Here is a 24,437-nt window from a genome sequence, read left to right as displayed (position 1 = left end):
GTGTGCAACTATGAGTACGCCTAGTGATATTCCGTCTCAATAAAATAGAATAATGGCGATGTGCCAAATAATTATCTGTAGCGATGGCAGATATGTGTCGTATCTCGACAGCTACGTGAACCAAAAAGGTGCCGTCCTCTCGCCAAGACAATTGAACTGCGTAATCATTCTAATGTTTCGGCGGTTGCTCACCACAGTCGACACAACCGCTTATACTAATTAATATCTGAAGTGATTCTTTATTTATATTCTGAACTCACATCCCCGTTTTCGCAATACAGGGTGATTCAAAAAGAATACCACAACTTTAAAAATGTGTATTTAATGAAAGAAACATAATATTACCTTCTGTTATACATCATTACAAAGAGTATTTAAAAAGGTTTTTATTCACTCAAAAACAAATTCAGAGATGTTCAATATGGCCCCCTCCAGACACTCGAGCAATATCAACCCGATACTCCAACTCGTTCCACACTCTCTGTAGTGTATCAGGCGTAACAGTTTGGATAGCTGCTGTTATTTCTCGTTTCAAATCATCAATGGTAGCTGGGAGAGGTGGCCGAAACACCATATCCTTAACATACCCCCATAAGAAAAAATCGCAGGGGGTAAGACCAGGGCTTCTTGGAGGCCAGTGATGAAGTGCTCTGTCATGGGCTGCCTGGCGGCCGATCCATCGCCTCGGGTACGTGACGTTCAGGTAGTTACGGACAGATAAGTGCCAATGTGGTGGCGCTCCATCCTGCTGAAATATGAATTGTTGTGCTTCTTGTTCGAGCTGAGGGAACAGCCAATTCTCTAACATCTCCAGATACTGTAGTCCAGTTACAGTAACACCTTCGAAGAAAAAGGGACCAAAAACTTTATTGGCTGAAATGGCACAGAAAACGTTCACTTTAGGCGAGTCACGTTCATACTGAGTTGTTTCCCGCGGATTCTCAGTGCCCCATATACAGACATTGTGACGGTTGACTTTCCCGTTAGTGTGGAAAGTTGCTTCATCACTAAACACAATCTTTGAAACGAAAGATTCATCTGTTTCCATTTGAGCAAGCGCCTCAAGCGAACAAATGTACAACTAAATGAAACTTTATAGCTCCCTTAATTCGCCGACAGATAGTGCTTAGCTCTGCCTTTTGTCGTTGCAGAGTTTTAAATTCCTAAACTTATGGTATTCTTTTTGAATCACCCTGTATATCCACGCCCATCTCGCAAATGTTCCTTTAAAGGGCACGCGGCGAGCTGTGGTGGAACTAACATCAGACTTTAATGCTGGGCACGCATTGCCCTGAATAGCCCTAACGATTAGCCCCTGCAGCCGATTGCCCGTGCATATGTCAATGTTATCACCACGACATCGGTAACTTTGACTGAAATGGGCACATGACCATCGGCACTGGACATTGGCCAGTGGTGGAGCATTGCACGGTCTGATGAATCTTGATGCCTTCTTCATCCCGCCGATGGGAGGGCGCGAAATCGTCCCCTTAATGGCGATCATACTTCCCGACGACAGTAGCATTTTTCAACACGAACAAGATAATGCGGCATGTCACAAGGCCAGGAGTGTGACAGAGTGGTTCGAGGAACACAGTGGTGAGTTTCAGTTGATGTGCTGGCCCCTCAACTGTCCAGATCTGAACCTGATCGAATACACCTGGGATGTGGCTGAACGTGGTGCAGAGACCATTGCCCGCCCCCTCCCCTGCATTTACGGGAACTAGGTGACTTGTGTGCGTAGATGTGATGCCAGCTACCATAGGCGACCTACCAAGGGCTGATATATTCCATGACACGCAGTGTCGCTACTGTTATCTGTGCCAAAGTTGGACATAGCGGGAATTAGGTAGGTAGTCCTAATGTTCCGACTGATCTGTATATCTCTTCTGGTTTCTCGCATTGGAAGCCTGACTTCTCTGTTGGCTTAAGTCTGATCCTGCCTTAACTCCTTCTGGTACCTCCAGTGTAGCATTTGCCCTCTCCACACGTTTCTCTCAGCATGGTTCTCTCCTGGTCTGAAGGCTCCCCCCATTCGGCTCTAGTTCCATCTGGAACCATACTAGTGTACCCTTGACACACAGCGTTTTCGACGCGTAATCTGTGATTACTCTTAAACTATTGTAAACGTCCCTGCCTAAAATTCCTTCATATGGGACACCTAACTAGTCCTCCACCACCTGAGACTTGGGTTCCATACAAACATCTATCCGCACCTTATATTTACGGAATCATTCCTGCCCATGCGGTCGACTGAATACAACTTTGCGGCCCCGATCGACTGCCTACTTATGCACTTATTTCGTTTCCCTGTTTCTTATTATTTGTATTTACTCAACTAGCATTGCCATTGTGCTGTCGGACTATATAGCCTGGTTCTTTACACAACATATCACTAATATCGTCTGATCAAACGGCCCTGTATGCCCTTTAAGATCGCATCGACGACACACCCCTGGTTGCTTGCTTCCAATTTTCCTGTGGAGACATGTACATATAGTTTCCTCTAGCCTTCTCAGAGGCAGTAGAGGCTGCGGTGCGGTTTTCTCTGCTCCACTGCCACTTGGCCTGGTGCCGTCTATTTTACTGACGTGCTTCTCAATAATGCAGTTCGTTGCATGATACCCTCTTTACACCTGAAACATTGCCGGTACCGTACGCCATCTTCCACGGCAATCGATGCTAACGTTATACCTCCGCGATAAATTTTTGATAGCTGTGACCGTGATATAAGCTAATGGAAACAGAACAATCAAACTGGGATTCGTTTCCGAAACACTCCAGTAAAGTACAGCCAACAGTAAACGATGGGGCAGCAGCAGACGTTCTCCCGGCACAAAAGTAAGTTGTAACATTACATATTAAAACCTGTCGCCAGCCTAATTAGGCATTCTTGTGTCTAGCAACATGATAAAGCAGCAGGCAGTGCTAAGGCTAACCTAACCTTCCTTGACATACACTAAAATCTTTCCTTACATCTGTTCCCACTACAACACAGTAACCAAACCTTGCAGATAAATGTTCTACTAACAAACAAATGGCCACTGACATAGTAAACAGTAACGCATGCAACTCAACAACACGTACCTTAAATGAAGTAGGTGTAGCAGTTTATAAAACCAATTACCGACACACATGAAGCTATTTGCAACACTAAACAGGGAAAAGTTTCAAATGATTCTAAATTGAAATTAGGGGGTCTGCTAATGATCATAAGGTACAACTTCATTGCTTAGTACAGGGTCTCTATGCCTGTGCGTTAACCAGTGTGCATTAGAATAGATAACACAGTAAATAGTTCTTTCTTAAACTCTGTTTGAGGCAACGAAGATCTAACTACAGTGGCTCTAAAGGAGTCTTTGCATTGCTTCATTAGCTAACTAGCCTAGTAAATGAGGACCCTTAAACTTTCACTGTTTGAAGAACCATGCTCATTAACAAAACTACACCAGTTTCTATGAGAAATGGTATGTATTCTTATCATTAATTGTTGGTTAAGTAAAGCGCAACAAACTATAACTCTTTAAATATCAAATGTTCTTTCATAAGCAGTCTTTTGACTTACTCAAAATTATGATTGGCTGTGCAAATACAGGGTGTTTCAAAAATGACCGGTATATTTGAAACGGCAATAAAAACTAAAAGAGCAGCGATAGAAATACACCGTTTGTTGCAATATGCTTGGGACAACAGTACATTTTCAGGTGGACAAACTTACGAAATTACAGTAGTTACAATTTTCAACAACAGATGGCGCTGCAAGTGATGTGAAAGATATAGAAGACAATGCAGTCTGTGGGTGCGCCATTCTGTACGTCGTCTTTCTGCTGTAAGCGTGTGCTGTTCACAACGTGCAAGTGTGCTGTAGACAACATGGTTTATTCCTTAGAACAGAGGACTTTTCTGGAATTCCACCGCCTAGAACACAGTGTTGTTGCAACAAGACGAAGTTTTCAACGGAGGTTTAATGTAACCAAAGGACCGAAAAGCGATACAATAAAGGATCTGTTTGAAAAATTTCAATGGACTGGGAACGTGACGGATGAACGTGCTGGAAAGGTAGGGCGACCACGTATGGCAACCACAGAGGGCAACGCGCAGCTAGTGCAGCAGGTGATCCAACAGCGGCCTCGGGTTTCCGTTCGCTGTGTTGCAGCTGCGGTCCAAATGACGCCAACGTCCACGTATCGTCTCATGCGCCAGAGTTTACACCTCTATCCATACAAAATTCAAACGCGGCAACCCCTCAGCGCCGCTACCATTGCTGCACGAGAGACATTCGCTAACGATATAGTGCACAGGATTGATGACGGCGATATGTATGTGGGCAGCATTTGGTTTACTGACGAAGCTTATTTTTACCTGGACGGCTTCGTCAATAAACAGAACTGGCGCATATGGGGAATCGAAAAGCCCCATGTTGCAGTCCCATCGTCCCTGCATCCTCAAAAAGTACTGGTCTGGGCCGCCATTTCTTCCAAAGGAATCATTGGCCCATTTTTCAGATCCGAAACGATTACTGCTTCACGCTATCTGGACATTCTTCGTGAATTTGTGGCGGTACAAACTGCCTTAGACGACACTGCGAACACCTCGTGGTTTATGCAAGATGGTGCCCGGCCACATCGCACGGCCGACGTCTTTAATTTCCTGAATGAATATTTCGTTGATCGTGTGATTGCTTTGGGCTATCCGAAACATACAGGAGGCGGCGTGGATTGGCCTCCCTATTCGCCAGACATGAACCCCTGTGACTTCTTTCTGTGGGGACACTTGAAAGACCAGGTGTACCGCCAGAATCCAGAAACAATTGAACAGCTGAAGCAGTACATCTCATCTGCATGTGAAGCCATTCCGCCAGACACGTTGTCAAAGGTTTCGGGTAATTTCATTCAGAGACTACGCCATATTATTGCTACGCATGGTGGATATGTGGAAAATATCGTACTATAGAGTTTCCCAGATCGCAGCGCCATCTGTTGTTGAAAATTGTAACTACTGTAATTTCGAAAGTTTGTCTGCCTGAAAATGTACTGTTGTCCCAAGCATATTACAACAAACGGTGTATTTCTATCGCTGCTCGTTTAGTTTTTATTACCGTTTCAAATATACCGGTCATTTTTGAAACACCCTGTAACAACACAACGTTAAATTTAATTTCAGCCACTTTCTTATAATAAATAAGGATGCTCATAATTAAATTTACTAGGATAGGAATCCAGTCCAGTTTTGTGATTTGGTATAATAACGGGTATAAGACAGAAATTTTAATAATACCACGATTATTATTAAAGTCAAGCAATTTTCACAAATAAGTGGTCCATTTACAGAGTGCCAAGTACAAAACAATTTATTGGACGGCTGGTGGCACTGGTGGCGTAATTTGCAGTGGCTGTTAACCTGGCAGCGATGCAGTCATGGCAATACTGTTGCTCTCGCCCTATTATTGATCTTCTTGCTGTCGGGGTAGGGCCAAAAACCGTGCCATGATAACGGTATCACGAATTACAGCATCAGAGGCGCATAAATACTGCCCTTGAGCTGTTCTGTCCTCAAAACTCATGGAATATGAGCCACTATGACCCGCTACTCCTAGCGACGAGTAGCCACTTGCGCGCCAACCACATCTTTTCCACTTCCGTAGCTGCAGGGCTTCCTCACATCTTTTACATTCAACCCTATGTTCCCGATTGACCAAGTCATTTACAATACATTACATAACAATCATTCCATTAGTTATTTAAATCTACAAGCATAATTTAAGAAAAACATCGTTCAAACGTTTCACATAACTGAAACATGTATACATAGTAAAAGAATTTTCATGACAGATACAACATTATACGTAATCAATACTACAAATTGACGTAGAAATATCGACACCGATACAAAATAAGTCGAAAATAGGTCTTACAGTCTCTCAGCTGACTGTATTCACTAAACTTCTCTTTACAAGAGGCAATTGATGCGTCTTCTATTAATGCTAGATCTACTGCACGTGCTAATGTTAAATCCTGTCCTCATGCTCTTTGATTCACTCCATGGATACTGCTCGCGCCAGCTTCCCAATTAGAGCGTGGCTAAGTGAAAAGAATTCAAATCCCAAGAGATTGCCGACTATTTATGGCCGAAAAAATTGTTCACGAAGCGGTCAATGTTGTTACGGGAAAGTAGGGAGCAATGTTCTATGATTGCCCAAAGCTTGGGTGAAATCAATTTACATTTCACGAACTAATTAGGGGGACAATTCCACTTTTTGTTAAGACGTTAATCGTTCGGGACTTAAGAGTTCTATTCAAGTTCCTCATAGTGGTTAGTAATCATGGTGCGAAAGATTAGAAGCAAGAGAACGATTCAGCAATTGTGCACTAACGGATCGATCACTTCACTGTAAGCAGATAATAAACAAGGTGTTTCACAATTCATGTTACACACTTCTAGAGATAAAATTTTACACAGAATGTCCGGAAATGTAATAACATCAAAGTTATATGCGCCGACGCCTGTAAATGTATCTATACAGTGTGGTTTTGGCCGATGTGGAAAATCTATCGCTAGTAAGCCCTGGACGTGCTGTAAGTGATATAGGTAGTAACAGTTTTCATGGAGAATGTTCACATCGGCGCATCGTTCAACCGGCATAGGCGGTACTGACACGGTGGTCCGCTTCCACAGTGTTCATCACATTTTCCTGCAGGTCTAGTGCCCAAACATTTTGGGTACGTCCTTCACGACTTCCTGCTTTCTGAAACGTCCCTGTATCAGACCAACGGCGAAACACTGTTGCAAAAATTGAATTCTGCGGTTGTTGTCAGTGAGGATAGGTCCCCTGATACAACCGCGCTGCCCGCCGCTGTTGCCATTTGCCTTTCAGCAAGAAAAGAGCATGTCGGCAAGCTCTCGATTCGAATATGGAACCATTGTGTACAGCGCTGTATCACACCCATTGCAAGGTGAATCACAAAGAGTAGTGAATCGGACACAACATTATCGATCACTGTGGCAGGAGAGGACGCCAGGGCATGACGTATGAGGAACAGTACCGCCCTCTTGGAGGAAACCGTGCTGAGTGTAACCGTGGCCGCTTGGTATAGCGCGTATTAAACTGCAGCCTCTGTAACAATAAACGGTCTCAAGCATGGAAGTCAGTTAGACTCTTTATGGTTTACATCCTCTCACCGATCAGAGTTTGCACACGGTGGAAAAAAACACCTTGTTAGATGGTGATTCCGTGATGATGTTACAAACTTTGTAGGATGATTCAGAAGTATGAAGTCAACAACTAGTAACAACTAGCCAAACGGTACACCCGCGTCACTGCAAGATACATCCTTTACAACGATAGCGAAACGTCTGAAAGATAACTAGGCTGCCAAACCCAATCACATAGCCTCAGCAATTGCGAATTTTGAAGCCCTGGCATCTCCTAAGTCAATGTAATTAACAGAGCGATAACGTCTGCAATGCGGATGTATCTCGAAAACGGCACCTATAAGTATTAGAAGAGAAATGAATTTATCTGGTGTTCGAAGATGTGTGGCGTTGAGGTCGGCGAAAACCTAACAACGTAGGTACTGCGTAACGACGTGGGGTTCCGGCCATGGCACAGAAGAAACATGTTAGCGCTCCAGCTCAGGAAACACCATTGGTTCACTCAGTTTAAGATAGCCTGTTGACAAACAACCAAATCCAGTATCGATTAAGAGAAAGCAAACGACAACCACAACTCCAGGAACCATAGACCATATCAATAAGAAAATAGCGGTTAAGACCTCAAAATCCGAAACTTAAGTGAAGTTCACAACTCGAAGCTGAAGCTTGCCAGTTCAAAAGGGGGTCAGACTTCAGCACAGTGAAACCGGCTTCAACACTCTCATCGGTCTGAAACGTGCCAGAGCTAGCTAACCAGGCTACGCACGAAGATGGCACTCGAAGCCGCGGATTCAAATCGGACCACAAATATGCTCAGCAATCACTCGCTGGACTCCGTATGCAAGATGCTTGTGCGGAAGCTCACCTTACTCGCCGGGACGACCTCTGACACCGTCCTGCTCGCTCCGTTACTGCTCCCCAACTCACCACTCCAGAACAGGCCCCATCTCTGTAACCTCGAGTAAAGATCTTAGTGGCCTCAAACTAGGGGGACATCCCACCACAGATCGAGCTAGTGGCACCATGAATTCGAAAGGCGACGGCAGCAGCCCCGCCAAGATTCAACCTGCCCTCTTAAACCAATGCACCCCAGCCTGACCTACAGAAGAAGAAATGAAAAGTTGAATAACGGGCTTAAGTTGAATAAGTTGCACCCTGAGTACCATGAGAAACAAGTTAACCGGACCCAAAATTTTGATGATAGAGCATGAGCGTACGAAACGCGGAGTGAACTTCCCGAGCTTGGCACCACCCCCACCTGAAGGACACAGTTCTTCACAGAAACTTATATCCTACCTCGCCCTGAAAGGGATCTCTGTTCCTATTATATCACCGTGCCTGGTGGTGGTGGGCTAACCTATGTTATTTCTGGCCCGTTCCCAATTTTCCCAAAGATCTTCAGGAATAACGGATGAAGGCAGGAGGTCATTGATGTCCCACAAGCTGGATACAGGGGAAGTTCCCCTGTGAGATATGCAAACAAGAGAGTGGCAGGAACTGCCTTGGATGCTTCGTGCTGTGCAGTGTTTAATGCAAAATTGAGGAAAGGTAAGATGGAGACTTACGATGGTAAATAATCATAACTGACTTGTTATTCACTCTCTTGGAAATAGATGCCTTGGGATAATATGGCGTGGTGCTTAGGTGTTTAACAGCGTTGTAAAAGAAAAACTGATTAAACTGATCGGAAACAAACGCCAGAGCGTTATTACTAACAAGAGCTGTAGGGGATACAAACCAACTGAATATGTTGTTCAGATGTGTAATGGTAATGGCCACCGTGACTCAACTACTAGGGATTATTCGTACAAACCTGGAAAACACGTCAACAACCACCAGAACATATTGGCTCCCGTTCTTGGTAGGAGGAGGCGTAGGCGGCCCTACATAATCGGTAAATTTGTCCATAGGGTTCTCGTTGCTCTCGAATTGTAACGACCCCTTCGGACGACTATTAGTGGGTTTAGTCTTCTTACAGGCTACACACTAATAGCCTGATATCTGTATACAACGTGGGTCAATTGAAGTGAGCCTTAACCTTTCCCAAGGTTCTATAAAGGCCCTGATGCCCTACCACTAGAGAATTATGAAAATAATGGAGAACGGGAGGCACCAGCTCCTGAGGCAAACGAATTTTAAAATCTCCCCTTTGTTAACAAGTTTACATAGTATGACATTCCTGATGGAGTAGTCACTAACCTCTCCACCGGATATGAATTCCTTTTTTAATCGACCGCTCAATGGATCTTGATACCTGTTTTGTAAATAAAACTGCCTTTTCCTGCTGCTATTTAATTTATGTATCCCATACGCGTTTCGCCTTTTCCTGTTCTAAGGCATCATCAGTGGGACCTACAATGATACAGTTTTGTTAGTTTTAGATAATTAAACAGTTCACGTCGCGATTTTTTTTGTAAACGTTTGCTGCTGGGAATGGCCACACAAACAAACTTGATCTTGATACTATTTGGTTTTAAGGTCACAAGCAACTGGGAAACTTCCACTAAAATGGCTGACACAGCCAGGTGAGACACACTTACGTCCTTATTCCGGACACTCCCCTCCTCCTGAAACACGCGACTGGGGGCGTCAGCGACTTGGTTGTCAGATCGCTTTATGCGTCGCACTTTGAAATGAAACGTGGAGATGTGGACCGTCGACCTGCCAGTCATACCAGATTTCCTGGGTAGAGCCAATACCCAACCTAGCACCTGATTGTCCCTATCGAGATCAAACTCCCAAACTCCCTACTCTCAAGATAGATTCCTAAAAATCTTAGCACATACTTTAGCGTTGCCTCAGATGCAATGACGCACTGTAAACAACAGGTTGTGACTGACTGCTACGAGTGACAATTACCTGAGCTCTCCGAACCGACGAATTCGGAGATAAGAGGCAGCACTTGATGGAGGAGGCAGAAACAGACGAATCTGCTACGCCTGTCCATCAGAACTGAAGAAAAAAACGGCTCATCCCTGTAAGGCGTGCAAAAAGCCTATTGGTCTACATAGTACTAGTGCAAAAACTGTGGCTAATGTTGTGCTATTACAATTTTTTATTGTATTATTAAAATACGTAGTTTGTATGTCATATTACTCAGAATATGCTATAATTTATCGTTTTAAAGAGTGATTTGTAATATAAACAAGTTTTATTGTTTATTTTATTCATATTGCGTCGTTTCTGCTTGGCTCATGTTCGTAAAACATTTTGTGAAATGGCAAGAGAAGATTATCAAAAACTGAATAGCGTATCGTATTGATGCTTGTACGACGCCTACGCACCTACGCTGTAGGGCAAAATCAATACGTCGTCAGTGACATGCTAAGGCCTCCCACGGTCTACAATGCTTTTGTGATAGCGTCCGTTGTAAGCAGTACGCGCTGTGGGAACGCTGTCCACGAGGACTCAACGTGGCTTGGCGTATATCCAGCAGACATCCGGAACAGCAACTGCCCAAGGTCAGCCAGTTTAATAGCTTTTGTTTGTTTGAGTCATCTGTTTTATGACTGGTTTTGTGCAGCCCGCCACGAATTCCTCTCCTGTGACAACCTCTTCATCTCAGAGCAGTGCTTGCAACCTACGTTTTCAATCATTTGCTGGATGTATTCCAGTCTCTGTCTTCCTCTACAGTTTTTTGCCTCTGCAGCTACCTCTAGTACCATGGAAGTCATTCCCTGATGTCTTAACAATGTCCTGTCATCCTGTCCCTTTTCATTGTGTCTTCCACATGTTACTTTCCTTTGCATTTTTGCGCAGAACCACCTCATTCCTTACCTTATCAGTCCACCTAATTTTCAGCATTCGCCTGTAGCGCTACATTCAAATGCTTTGATTCTCTTCTGGTCCCGTTTTCCCACAGCCCATATCTCACTGCCATACAATGTCGTGCTCCACACACACACACACATTCTCAGAAATTTCTTCCTCAAATTACGGCCTATGTTTGATAGTAGTAGAATCTTCGTGGTCAGGAATGCTCTTTTTGCAATTACTGGTCTGCTTTTCATGTTCTTGCTTCGTCCATCACTGATTATTTTGCTAATGTTAAGTTTCTCCCTTTTCTCATTTCTGCTACATCTCATTACTTCCCTCTTTCTTGGATTTGCTCTCAATCCATATTCTGTACTCATCAGAGTGTTCTTTCCATTCAGCATATCATGTCATTCTTCTTCACTTTCATTCAGAATAGCAATGTCTTTAGCGAATCGTATCATTTATGTCCTTTCACCTTAAATTTTATTTCCATCATTGCTTCTCCGGTGTACAGACTGAACAGTATGGGTGAAAGAGTACATCCCTGTTTTACACACTATTTAATACGAGCGCTTCGTTCTTCGTCTCTCACTCTTAAGGTTCCCTCTTGCTTCTTTCTACATTGTACATTACCCGGTTTTCCTAATAGCTTAACCCTAATTTTCTGAGAATTTCGAACCATTTTCCAGGTCGACAGATACTACGAACGTGCCTTGATTTTTCTTTAGTCTTGCTCAATTTATCAATTGCAACGTCAGAATTGTGTCTCTGGTGCCTTTACCGTTCCTACATCGAAACTGATCGTCATCTAAGACACTCTCAATTTTCCGTTCTTCAGTATATTATTCTTGTCAATAACTTTCATGCATGAGCTGTTAAGCTGATTGTACGATAATTGTCGCACTTGTCAACCCTTGCAGTCTTGGGAATTGTGTGGATGATATTTGCCGAAAGTCAGATGGTATGGTATGTACACACCAACGCCAATAGTCTTTTTTTTTCCGCTCCCCCCAATGATTTTAGAAATTCTGATGAAATGTTATCTATACCTTCTGCTTTATTTGACCTTAAGTTATCTGAAGATTAAATTCTGATTCTAATACTGAACCCCCTACCTCTTCTAAATCGACTCCTGTTTCTTCTATCTCGTGAGACAAGTCTTCCCGCTCATAGATGCCTTCAATGTCATATTTCCACCTAGCCTCTCTCTCCTCTGCATTTAACGTTGGAATTACCGTTGCACTGTTAATGGTACCACCCTTGCATTTAATTTCACCGAAGGTTGTTTTGACTTTCCTGTATGCTGAGTCAGTCCTTCGGACAATCATTGCTCTTTCGATTTCTTCAAGTTTTCCATGTAACCACTTCGTCTTAGCTTTCTTTCACTTCCTATTTGTTTCATTCTTCAGCGACATGTATTTCTGTATTCCTGAGTTTTCCTGAACATTTTTATACATCCTTCTTCCACCGATCAACTAAAGTATTTCTTCTGTTACCCATGGTTTCTTCGCAGTTAACATTCTTTGTACCTATGTTTTTCTTTCAATTTTTATGATTGCCCTTTTTAGAGACTTCCAGTCCTGCGGTTTCATTACGAGAGGGAATACCAGAGTGGAAATAAAATTCTGGAAAAAGTTTCCTGCATCCTGTTGATAATCCCAATCTGACTGCGTACCCCCACCACCTTATGGCGCAAGTCGAGGAACCTGCAGCCATATGGTCACAGAACCGTCCAAGCCTCTGATTCAGACCCTACCAGAGGTCCGCAATCAGTCCTGTCGACTATGCTCCAAGTGGGGAGCCCTGATTTCATCTCGAAAGCATGACTGTCAGCCTTTATGAATACACATAGCCATTCAAAAATAAAGACAATCTCCTCTAATCCAAAGCGACGCAAATCATTGGGCCCGACATGAGCCACCACCTGCAGTTGCCTCCACCTTGTGCTCATCATGACATCTCGAAGGACCCATTCCACGTGTGGAGTGATTACACCCGGTATGCACGTACAGTGCACCTTTGTTTAAGATACCAAAGTTGTATCCTGTTCACATTCAAGGACGATACAGTGATGTATCAACCAGACGACAAAGCAATGAACATTGACTAAGAATTCCAAAGATATCTAATACAGTCTGAAAATCGATTTACGCAATGGCAGGTCAAAGTAAATATCAACAAATGTTAAGCGGCTGTTTATATGACAATAAGACAGAATTTAGAAGCAACTTCGCGATTGTTCAATGGAAACATTCCATGAAACGCGTCTACCAAATATGACTTGGAGAAAACCCCTTACCTTTGAGGAACACATAACAGAAACAGCGTATGAAGCAAAGGGTGCGTTAACTGTCTCGTATCGTTTAAAAAACGGAATATCATTCCTACATGAATCTATAGTGAAAGGAGTAATGCTGTACGACTAACCAATATGGGGACACGTCCTGGTTGAAAGCATTATCAAAACCGAGACACTGTGAACAACTTTAGTTGCTCAATGATTTGTTAGAATCGTGACCTTCTATGACGCCCCATAAGTTAAAACTGTTTGAGAAGAGATTCACTGCCTGTCGCAGAGCTTTTACGCCAAACGATCTTAAAAGGCCAACACGTCGCCTATCCTCATGTGATATCCGCGACCAGTGAAAGTGTGGAAGCCGAAGGTTGTGCTGGGGCCGCTTCAGTAGTATAAAAAATTTATTTGACGACCAGAACTACAAATATCGTTTCAGTCATTTATACCTGGATTCACACAAGTCGTACATGTTTATAGCACCAGTACTGTTCTGTAACTGTTGGCACTCAGATACCATAGAGACTTTTGATAATATTTATTATGTACTGCAAGGTTCCATTTGGGGCCGACACTGTTTACCATACAGGATGAATCATCTAAAACTTGAACAACAAATATTTCTATAAAGGAAGGTGCCGTTGTTATGTGGATTTCACAGATTGGAATGGTGACAGGGGCCCAACTATGAAGTCATACACAGTGTGATATGCGTTTCATACATGTACTTATGTTGAAGAGGTACAGATATTTGAAAGTACCAACGCCTAGCGATAATATCACAATCAAAGTAGACTACATTAGAATTTCAGTGGTGTTTGCTGCAAGAATCTAGTGCAAGCAGTTTACGATGTATCGTAGTTTGATCATTTTAAACGCCGACATTTATTTGTTTCACGTTGTAACAAAAACTAATGTCAATTTCACATGGGTGCATATGAGCAGCCCTGCGCACGTCTCCGGAGGTGTGTTGTTAAATGGGACATTGCATAGGACAAGCGAAAGACTAACAAATGTTAATGCAGTACCTATTTTTTTTTTTCACAAGAGGTGGAGCCCCTCCACGCCCACACCGGCATGATGGCCAACACAAAAAGGTCTACTGCCATCTCTGCATAAGGGTTAGTATTCACTAAAGTGAGGTGTCGCAGGATGTGGGTACTGCGATGTTTGCGTACGTCTGGTTAGGATTAACCATTAATACGCGCTCATCTGGAGATAGATTGGTCGAAATCTGACAAAGGGTAGTGGTTTGAAGGGCAGAGGAAAAAAAGTGCCAAGGCAAGAGCCAAGGGAAAAAAACCTCTGCGAAAGTTAGGTCGGGCGGCAAGAGCAGTAGCGGTTGTCTTGCTGCCTGCGATAGGCTGTGCAAGGATAGGCTTTGTTAGTAGTGGGTATCATGCATGTCGATACCTTGACGTTGTGCGTTTGTGCTGCTCGGCGGCTGGCGCTGTGTGCTGGTACAGAGTCCTCGTTCAGCGTCCTGCAACCTGCAACAGTTATGTTTGTTATCGGTCTTGTGTCCGATAGGTCATATACCGGAGGCACAGTGTGAGGGAGTGTTGGCAGATTGTTCGTGCGTCTGTGGGCGAGCTCGTCGGTGTCCGTGCTGTGGCCTGTTGGTCGGCTCTAATAGCAGCTGGTAGTTGCCAGTCAGTATTGCTGATAAGCAGGGGCTTACCGACGTTTGTCGCTGTTTGTGTATGTTAGTTTACCATAGGTGGTTATGCCCTAGCTAGCAGTGTCTTTGGTCGCTTGTGTTTCCACCTGTGGTTGTGACAATGCAGTACCTCTGTCACGCCTGATATTTAAAGAACCAATGCACGCTGAAAGATTGTGCTCAAAATGACCACCACCAGCGTCAGAATCAGCTTGCAGTCTGCCAGGCAACGATTGCTGCACACATTGCAGCATTCCAGAGAAAACTGCATCGCAGGCAGCCGTAACATACACTTTCATATTATCTGTAATGGATTGAGGAGGTTGTATAAGTTGACGTTTATTGCGATATCTTTCGCCGTACACGATACGCGAACTAACGGCATACTTCCTGCATTCACCATAAACCATGAGCATGTCAGCTTTTCTCCCACTGGGAAATACCGCCTGTCAAGCACTTGCTGCTACGTCCACTATGCCACAATAACTGACAGTATCGTTGCAATGAATTCACTGTGTACACATAGCACAATGTAAAAGAATATATCTCCACCTGGCATCCAAGCAACAACATGGAACAAACCGCTGTCAGTCTTTCCAATGTTTACGATACGATGTAACTTACTTGTACTAGCTTCCCACAACGAACACCACTGACATTCATATTTATGCGTCTTTTAAGATTTTAATAGCAGCGGGTACTGTCCCACTTAAAAATTCAGCCATGTTTAAAATCTTAAAATTTGAATATTTCATAACTATTGTACAAAACTGCTCTTTCGCCAACGTCTCAAAATCTGTGTATTGGCTGCAGATACGCTTCTTTGGTTACAATTCAGTTCTGTCGAAACTGCTAGTGCCTTCCTAGTCCGAAGGTGTGTACAAATAACACAGGTTTATTCTCTGCTGTACTTGAAAACTCTAGTCAGTTGTAACCAGGATAATTACTACTAATGTGCATGACTAGGCGGCTGCCTAGAACGACAAAGGGCAGAAAAAATTATTTTCGAATCAAACAGCCAAAAAATTGACCAAATCAGGAGGAAAAATTGAAAAGATGAAAAATGAAAACACCGCACTGTTTTCAAGGACATACGGAAGAATTACTTAATAAATCTTCACTTACTTTGACGAAAGCAAAAACATTGCCTCTACCTACCTCAAAATTATAGCAGCAGCTACTGAGTACAAGACAGAAGCAAACTTTGATTCATCTATGTCGAGCGCTAGAACGGAGTCGTGCGCTGGCTTACGATCATGTTGCGACTTTGTTGATGTCATACCTCCCTGAGTCCCTCTTTTCCTTTTTGGCTCTGCTGAACAATTGTCGTGTGTCAGTTTAATTGACGTCTGTCGCCAGAAAATGATAACGTTTGGTCATATTAGTTTAATGATTGAAAGTATAATAGGAGATTTTCGTTGTTGTGCCGTTGTATGATGCTGGTGGCGGAGGGGTCGGGTCGATACTGGGGAAACCGATGATGGTAAGAAAGAAGGGGCGTCATTTTTCAGATCTCGCCTAGAGCGACAAAACATCTAGCAAGGCCCTTGTTGTGATAAAATTACTTATGCATTCTTCTGTTCATTTTCATGTGTGAGTCATTCTTGTTGCTTTCATTGAAAATGCTAAGCGCGTATATTTTATATTTATTGCAGTTATAGATTTTTTATGAAGTTGAGGGCGAATGCTTTGGGTATAGGAATCTGACAAAAGTGAAGTGAAGGAAAGAAAAAAATGCCGTGACGCCAAGATGCGACCTACATTCGGTGGGAGCAAAGCAGCGCTGTGAGGCATACGACAGGCTTCACGGCAGTGACGTCAGTACTCGTCGAAATCTCGACCTCCTGCGATCAGCACTTCCGGTTGCGTAACTCAAGCTGAATGTGTTACCCTTGTCAATGCACTGAGCTCAAACACACGACTCATTGTATTAACATGCAGAAAACTTCCTGGATGATTTAGTATTTGTCATTCCAACCGAACCAATCTTTTCGTCGAGTTATTCCTCAAACTTATCCTTTCATGAATTCTGTACAGTATACCTTCTTTAGCATTTCCATCTGCCCAACAAAGCTACAACACTCTTCTGCTACGGTACATTTCAAAAGCTTATATTCTCCTCTAGCTTGAATCGCTCCTTGTCCTAGCAGCACTAACGGATAACGTAACGCCCCATACAAATAACTTCAAAAACTATTTCGTAACACTTAATTTTGTACTCGATGTTAAGAATTTTCTGAAACGCTTTTCTTGCTGTTATCAGTCTGTATTCTCTGTCTTGTCATTCATGAGTTGTTTTGCTAAACGAACAGCAGATCTTATATACCACCTTTAGTTTCTCATTTACAAATCTAATTCCTTCAGTATCGCTTAATGTAATTCGAGTACATTTCCATTACCCTTGATGCACTTTTGGTGTTATTCATCTTATAACCTGTCTGCAAGTATTCTGTTCCGTTCATCTGCTCTCCCAAATACATTCAGTCTCTTACATGATCTCAGAGACATCGTCAAATCTCAAAGTTCCAAATTATTTTCTTGCTTTCCGGCGCTGCTTGCTCAATGTCCAGATTGAGTGCTACCAGTGGTAGGCTGCAAACCTGGCTCACTCCCTCCTCACATTCTGCTTCACTGCTTCAACTCCTGTAACTGCAGTCTGGTTTCTGTACAAGTCATAGAAAACTTTTCGCTTCCTGTGCTTTATTCCTGCTTCCTGCAGAATTTCATAGTTTGTGGTGCAGTAAACATTGTAAAAATTTCTCTACTTCAGCAAATGTTGTAAATGTAGCTTTTCTTTTCTTCTGTATATCTTATAAGTCTCACCTTTTCTTACACTGCTCCAGAAAACTAAACCGATCTTCCCCGAGGTCTAATTCTATCAGTTTTTCCACAGTTCTGTACACACTTCGTGTCTGTATTTTATAACCATAAGTTTCATCACGTCAGAATGACCACTCATTACGTTTGTTTCTCCTTTCAGTTCTAATAACCTGTCAGCTGTTTGCCACTTCCTGCCCTCTTTGGTCACATAAACATTCATATACAAGGTGAACATTAATAAAACCTGACTCGAAATGGAGGAAAAAGGTCCTATGAACAAGTGTCCGGAAATGCGTCGTTGCCACGGCGCTGTCGAATGAATGTTCCTCTGTACACGTGCCGTGTGTTCCTTGCGTGTTGCAGGCTGAGAGATTGATGCAGCCTACTGTAAGCAGCAGAACTGTCCGGTATTAAATTTGGGGAAAGCCGAGATACTGTTTCTGTACGGCCAAGCAGATACCAAAAAACTTCCCCCACAGACACCAACCAATTCACACAACATTTCAAGCCCTTTCTGGGCGTTTGTGTGATAATGGGTCTCTTCAGACAGATGAACGTGCAGGGAGGCGTCGGATTGTACCGATACCAGATTTGGAGGCCGTGTTCTACAGGATATTGAGAGGAAGAGAAGCTCCGGGCAAGTCGGCCGCCAGCATGATGTAAGCCGGAGTACGATTATTTGTATTCCGTATGACAGCCGCTACTATCCATATCACCTGCAAAGAGTGCAAGCATTACAGGGCTATTACAAATGATTGAAGCGATTTCATAAATTCACTGTAGCTCCATTCATTGACATATGGTAACGACACACTACAGATACGTAGAAAAACTCATAAAGTTTTGTTCGGCTGAAGCCGCACTTCAGGTTTCTGCCGCCAGAGCGCTCGAGAGCGCAGTGAGACAAAATGGCGACAGGAGCCGAGAAAGCGTATGTCGTGCTTGAAATGCACTCACATCAGTCAGTCATAACAGTGCAACGACACTTCATGACGAAGTTCAACAAAGATCCACCAACTGCTAACTCCATTCGGCGATGGTATGCGCAGTTTAAAGCTTCTGGATGCCTCTGTAAGGGGAAATCAACGAGTCGGCCTGCAGTGAGCGAAGAAACGGTTGAACGCGTGCGGGCAAGTTTCACGCGTAGCCCGCGGAAGTCGACGAATAAAGCAAGCAGGGAGCTAAACGTACCACAGCCGACGGTTTGGAAAATCTTACGGAAAAGGCTAAAGCAGAAGCCTTACCGTTTACAATTGCTACAAGCCTTGACACCCGATGACAAATTCAAACGCTTTGAATTTTCGGCGCAGTTGCAACAGCTCATGGAAGAGGATGCATTCAGTGCGAAACTTGTTTTCAGTGATGAAGCAACATTTTTTCTTAATGGTGAAGTGAACAGACACAATGTGCGAATCTGGGCGGTAGAGAATCCTCACGCATTCGTGCAGCAAATTCGCAATTCACCAAAAGTTAACGTGTTTTGTGAAATCTCAAGGTTTAAAGTTTGCGGCCCCTTTTTCTTCTGCGAAAAAAACCTTACAGGACACGTGTATCTGGACATGCTGGAAAATTGGCTCACCATCATGATGTTCGGCATTTCTTAAACAGGAGATTGGAAAACCGATGGATCGGTCGTGGTGGAGATCATGATCAGCAATTCATGTCATGGCCTCCACGCTCTCCCGACTTAACCCCATGCGATTTCTTTCTGTGGGGTTATGTGAAAGGTTCAGTGTTTAAACCTCCTCTACCAAGAAACGTGCCAGAACGGCGAGCTCGCATCAACGATGCTTTCGAACTCATTGATGGGGACGTGCTGCGCCGACTGTGGGAGGAACTTGATTATCGGCTTGATGTCTGCCGAATCGCTAAAGGGGCACATACCGAACATTTGTGAATGCCTAAAAAAACCTTTTCAAGTTTTTGTATGTGTGTGCAAAGCAGTGTGAAAATATCTCAAATAATAAAGTTATTGCAGAGCTGTGAAATCGCTTCAATCATTTGCAATAACCCTGTATAAGCATCGGATTTCCCTCTACAGAATGATTTTGTCGACGGTTTTTCACTAGACCATCACAATTACGAGATACTGAAGAAGCAACATTAACCACAACCGCCATCATCAATCTGTGTAATCGTCGTCTGTGGGCTACAGACAATGTTCGGCGAATGGTTGAGGCAAGTCATCAGCATCGGTTCAGCATCAATGTGTTGGCAGGGTTTCTTGGCAGCCACATACTTGGACCTGTCATTATTCCACACCGCCTAGACCGAGGAACGTAGCTGGACCTCCTGCAGAATATCTGGCTGCGCTGACTCATAATGTGCCTGGCCATATGCCAGGTTAAGTGGTTTCTGCATGACGGAGCACCACCAGACCTCTATATTACAGTTCGCCAACACCTCAAAGGCATCCTCCTTGGACGTTGGATATGACTCTGGGGCTGCTAGATCACTCTACTGGAACACCCTGGGTTCTTACGTCCAGGGGCATCTGAAAAGCGTTGTGTATGCTGAACGAGTTCTTGATGTGCAGACCCTTCAACGGCGTTTTCACGTCACCTGTGACGCTATTCAGACACGGGGTAGAACGTGCGAAAGAGTGCGGCAGTCCATGATGCGACGCGTCAACGTGTACATTGCATCCTACGGAGGCCACTTGGAACATCTGTTGTGACGTGGATGGTATGTAACTCTGTACTGTGTTCCGGAACGATTTGTTCTCGCTACACACATACACCGACCATCTCCAGACATATGTTCATAGGACCTTTTTTCCTCCATTTCCAATCACTGTTTTGTCCCTCTAGATTGTCGCTTGTCTTAGGGTTCACCTGTATGCATTCTGAAGGGCCCTGTATGACCTCCGGATTTCGGTTCCCAAGAATAATTATCGCATCCACGTAAACTCCCAACTGTACTGGAAACTTGACTGAGTTGTCGAGTTACTACTGACTTCGTAAAATGATAGGTAATGTTAATGAAGCCACTTTGCGTGAAGTGATGTGAAGTGTAGTAAATGTCAAATATTTGACTACCCAGGACGTAATTTACCTAATTCAGTACTTATTTAAATAACATGTGTCTACTGTTTTCGATTCTCGAGAGAGTGACTTAGGGAAAATTATCTAATAGCTAGCCGATCGTTTAGCGTTGGCGATGGTGGCGACGCGTAGTTGAGAGGCATCCACTGGAGAAAGTGAGTGAGCGAAGGGAAGTGAACGAACTGTCGTGCACCGTGAGCGCACAGCAGGAGGTTCGCCTCGCATTGGATGCACAACTCCTCTGGATCACCCGCTTTGCTCGTCAGTTTGTAATGTCTCTTGCAGCGGTCTCTCCGCGATATTTTCAGAAATTTTATAAATTATATAACTCAGTATATATCTCGAAATATCTCTTCTTATCTTACCGATTATCAATGCAAAGTAGTTTCAAGCCCAATTATTCCTTGGAGCGTCCATTTACTCCATGGTATAGCTTCTTTGCTATCTATGTTTTCTCTTGGGAAAAGAATGAAGGACTTCTTGCCGATTAGTCGTGAAAGAAGGATGTATATGTATGTATTGTTGAGCTAGTCGCCATCTTGATGAGATTCTGTATGAGAAGGAATTTAATACATCAGCTAAACTAAAGCAAGTGTGTTCGCGTATTATTTAACTGATTATTATTGACAGTGTCTGCTAACTACGTTGTGTTGCACGGGATCAGTGGGGAACGTCTGATTTACACTGGACGAACCTGCCGTTTTGTATGCTCAAGATATCCAGTTACTTCAAATAAATAGGCTAACACGGTCTTACCAGCAGATCTCCGGTCTTCCCCATGTGATCACCGAAAGTTAATAATTATTACAAATGTTTTCAGGAGATCGACTGACAATTTTCGTCGCACCGAGACTTCGAAATGGCTTCACTGCCTTATGGAATTTAAGTTAAGCTCAATTTAATCAGGATATAACAGTATTGAACTGTGTGAATGTGATAAGCCTGCCTTGTGAATGAAAATTCCCTTAACATACGCATGTTTTTACTATACTGATCAGTGAAGCTAAATCAGGCCGGTGTGAGAGAGGTTTTAAAATTTTAGATCCCACACAAAATATATTAAAAGTTGTACACTTTTGCTTGGATTTAAGAAGTTCTGCGCCAGTACTATGCGCTTCAGAAGCGTTTTCGCGAAATCGAGGTTCATAGTTTTACGATCATTTGAATGCTAAACCTTCGTATACGCGAGGTTGGGCCACCTTTTCCCCTGCCATTTGTCGCCGTCTGCATTTCAGGATTGGCTAACATCGGGTCATCCGATAATTTCTGCCTTATTTGGTCTTTATTTAGATTGTGGTACGTATGATTTACTGTGTGTTCTAGGAGGCTTTCTGTTGAAGAATGCCAAAGTGCTGACTTCTCACAAGGAAAACTCCCCATCCTACACCCTCAGATTTAGTGTTAAGATTGCTCAGTGGCCGTTAAAATCTGACCACAGATCATGCATGAAAACAGAAATAAAGTGTAAGGAACTGTGAAAAAACAAGCAAAATACAGTGAATGTTCCAAGCTCAACATGAGCAAATCGAGAGAATTAGAAGGGCCACGTCATCGTGTTGATGTTGTCACTGTGATGGACAATTGGGACATCCGGGTGAAAATCTCACTCGTGTCTCACTTTTTTCCACAAAATTATCAGTTGTCCGTCTGGTCATTGACACGTCTGATAGCTTTGACGTAACGTCCGTTTGCAAAAGTGAAGGGACCTATAGTGAAATTTGATTCCGCACAAGGGCTCTGTCAGCAGTTGAAAAGAAGTGGCTCTCGAATGGAAACCGTAAACGTTTGATTACAAGGCGACAAGTCAGCTGACCATCCACTGGGCCATCTTACCAGTAAATACACTCCTGGAATTGAAATAAGAACACCGTGAATTCATTGTCCCAGGAAGGGGAAACTTTATTGACACATTCCTGGGGTCAGATACATCACATGATCACACTGACAGAACCACAGGCACATAGACACAGGCAACAGAGCATGCACAATGTCGGCACTAGTACAGTGTATATCCACCTTTCGCAGCAATGCAGGCTGCTATTCTCCCATGGAGACGATAGTAGAGATGCTGGATGTAGTCCTGTGGAACGGCTTGCCATGCCATTTCCACCTGGCGCCTCAGTTGGACCAGCGTTCGTGCTGGACGTGCAGACCGCGTGAGACGACGCTTCATCCAGTCCCAAACATGCTCAATGGGGGACAGATCCGGAGATCTTGCTGGCCAGGGTAGTTGACTTACACCTTCTAGAGCACGTTGGGTGGCACGGGATACATGCGGACGTGCATTGTCCTGTTGAAACAGCAGGTTCCCTTGCCGGTCTAGGAATGGTAGAACGATGGGTTCGATGACGGTTTGGATGTACCGTGCACTATTCAGTGTCCCCTCGACGATCACCAGTGGTGTACGGCCAGTGTAGGAGATCGCTCCCCACACCATGAAGCCGGGTGTTGGCCCTGTGTGCCTCGGTCGTATGCAGTCCTGATTGTGGCACTCACCTGCACGGCGCCAAACACGCATACGACCATCATTGGCACCAAGGCAGAAGCGACTCTCATCGCTGAAGACGACACGTCTCCATTCGTCCCTCCATTCACGCCTGTCGCGACACCAGTGGAGGCAGGCTGCACGATGTTGGGGCGTGAGTGGAAGACGGCCTAACGGTGTGCGGGACCGTAGCCCAGCTTCATGGAGACGGTTGCGAATGGTCCTCGCCGATACCCCAGGATCAACAGTGTCCCTAATTTGCTGGGAAGTGGCGGTGCGGTCCCCTACGGCACTGCGTAGGATCCTACGGTCTTGGCGTGCATCCGTGCGTCGCTGCGGTCCGGTCCCAGGTCGACGGGCACGTGCACCTTCCGCCGACCACTGGCGACAACATCGATGTACTGTGGAGACCTCACGCCCCACGTGTTGTGCAATTCGGCGGTACGTCCACCCGGCCTCCCGCATGCCCACTATACGCCCTCGCTCAAAGTCCGTCAACTGCACATACGGTTCACGTCCACGCTGTCACGGCATGCTACCAGTGTTAAAGACTGCGATGGAGCTCCGTATGCCACGGCAAACTGGCTGACACTGAAGGCGGCGGTGCACAAATGCTGCGCAGCTAGCGCCATTCGACGGCCAACACCGCGGTTCCTGGTGTGTCCGCTGTGCCGTGCGTGTGATCATTGCTTGTACAGCCCTCTCGCAGTGTCCGGAGCAAGTATGGTGGGTCTGACACACCGGTGTCAATGTGTTCTTTTTTCCATTTCCATGAGTGTATGAGTTGGCGTGCAATGGGGATTTCTCTTGTCAGATGTACTTTCGAAGATCAAAAGGTAGGAAAACTTCACAGGCTTCCTTCTGAAAGGAGAGAGGCATTAGCAAGTGGAATCTTGCTACAGAAAATCAGCGGAGCTGACCGGCAACCTACAAAGGAAGCTCGATTCTGTGAAGTGAGCACCGTAAATGGTAAAATTTGATTTCTTTCAACAAAATATTGCCCGAGATACAACAGCCGAAAGCCGCCAGAAATTCACGCTCGCTCTTCGCAAAGTCGAGCATGCAGTCAAACAGGTGACTATATCCTGGCCAGTATTTTTTCGACGAACGTTAAACTTTACCAGTCTTCATCATAGACGCATGCGAAAACTTTCATAAATTTTCGCTGAAATACGTGAAGGTCGAGCAGGGGGACCTAGGTGTGTTGACATGGAATGACCCGCTGAT

This window comes from Schistocerca piceifrons, chromosome 8 (assembly GCF_021461385.2).
Source record: "Schistocerca piceifrons isolate TAMUIC-IGC-003096 chromosome 8, iqSchPice1.1, whole genome shotgun sequence".
In the NCBI taxonomy this organism is placed as follows: domain Eukaryota; kingdom Metazoa; phylum Arthropoda; class Insecta; order Orthoptera; family Acrididae; genus Schistocerca; species Schistocerca piceifrons.
This window is presented reverse-complemented; position numbering follows the sequence as displayed.